Source organism: Mastomys coucha, unplaced genomic scaffold (assembly GCF_008632895.1).
Source record: "Mastomys coucha isolate ucsf_1 unplaced genomic scaffold, UCSF_Mcou_1 pScaffold20, whole genome shotgun sequence".
NCBI classification, from domain to species: domain Eukaryota; kingdom Metazoa; phylum Chordata; class Mammalia; order Rodentia; family Muridae; genus Mastomys; species Mastomys coucha.
In genome coordinates, this window is record NW_022196903.1 from 74,906,685 (window position 1) to 74,908,604 (window position 1,920).

Sequence of the window (1,920 nt, forward strand, 5' to 3'; positions counted from 1 at the left end):
GAGTATTTTGTGGCTATTAGATGCCTCCTATTTAAAGGAAAGAATACAGCACTGTCTTAATTTAAATCATATAAAACTGACACCACAGCACCTTCTGCATGAAAACCTTCCCGATTAGAGTTTCTGATACCCAGATTCATTTAAGCCTTTTCATGCCCTGCTGGCCCACACAGCTCATTTTTCCATCTCAGAAAGAGCCTTGGTCCTAGCTCCAAGAAAATCAAGTGTTTCATATCAGAGTGGAGAATGTGTATTGAGACTTAGCCTTCCTTGTCTCTTTAAAGCTCTTGCTAGGCCCCCAGGAATGTACACATAAAGAGTGTTAGGCTATGGAGAATTGCTGGAGATAGCTCTCCCTCATGCATTCTGTGGGAAGGCTCTCTGTTGGCTCTTGTTAGCTGGCCCTTCACAGCCCTTTCTGAGTCAGTTTCCCACCTGAGTGGAGCCATGGGGCAGAAATGAGCCCTGAATGACATGTCCCAATGACCAAGGTATGGTCCCACGGGTGTGTTCCCACACGGATTCTACACACCTAAGCATGAGGTAAGAGGAAGAAAGAAAGAATGGAAGAAAGAAAAGGCATGGTGGGCACACTTCTGGGAAGGCAGACACAGGTAGAGAGCTGACCCCTTGAGCTCTTAGCCAACCAGCTTAAATGAATCTCTGAGCTCCGGACTATTGAGAGAGTCTGTCTCAAAACAAAGATGATAGTATATATGTGAATACCTAATATTGTATCTTACCACCACATATATTCAGTCACAAATACACACACACACACACACACACACACACACACACAGGTTGTGGGGCATGTTATTGAAATCTGCAAGTGAAGTGAACATATAATGAAGTGTGAGATCATGTAGACCTTATTCACAGCCTAGGCCCATATCATATGCTGCTGAGCCATTTTGAGATTATAAAGCCAGGAACAATTGTCAGTCTATCCACTGTCAGCTTCCTTCATTTGTGACATAGCTAGGACACCTAAACTTTATGCCAGGGCCTTATAAGTAAAGTGCTCTGCCAATGGCAGGCATAAGGAGAGAAATCTGTCTATCATGTGTGTGTGTGTGTGTGTGTGTGTGTGTGTGTGTGTAGATATTGCAGGTGTATATTTGTGTATACATGCACATGCATTTGGAGGCCATTGTGTTTCATCCCCAGGATCTGCCCAATTCATTTGCAAGTCAGGGCCTCTCATTTGGCCTAAACCTCTCAAGCTTGGCTAGGCCAAGTGTTAGCAAACCCCAGGGATCTTCCTGTCTGTGCCTCCCCTGTGCTGAGAATATAATGTTTGCTTCCATGGCTAGGCTTTTTGTTTTTAAACTAGGTTGCTGGGCATGGAGCTCAGATACTCACATGTGAGCTACAAACACTTTACCAACTAAGCCAGCCCCAGTCCAAGAAGTCTTTCTGTCATTCCTAAGCCACCAAGAGTACAGTCAGAAGACAGCTGTTCAAGGCTGCCTTCTAGGTCAGAAGTTTTCAGCCCATCCTTCTAGCATCAATAGGGTGAGAGGGCAGGGCTAAAGCCACCAGTTATAAGTGTGTCAGCTTCACAGTGCTTTTCTCACTTCTGTTGTAGAGCTACATTCCAGGAAAAGTCCCTGGTAAATGCATTAATCATTTTATTGATTGAATTTTATTCTTTGAGAATTCCATACATGAATATGTATGGAATAAGAAAATGGTTGCATCCACTCTATTCTTCCCCTTTAACTTCCCCTGGATCTCCTACTTCTGTACTTCATGCCTCTCCCTTTGCTTTTGAAAATTCCACTAAGACCATGTGGTGCTGTCATTTATGTGCATAGGTGTGAGGCCATTCACTGGAGAACAGGAAACCTACCAGTTTCCACAAACCCCAAAGACTGACTCTCTCTCTGTCTCTCTCTTTCTCTCTCTCTCTCTCTC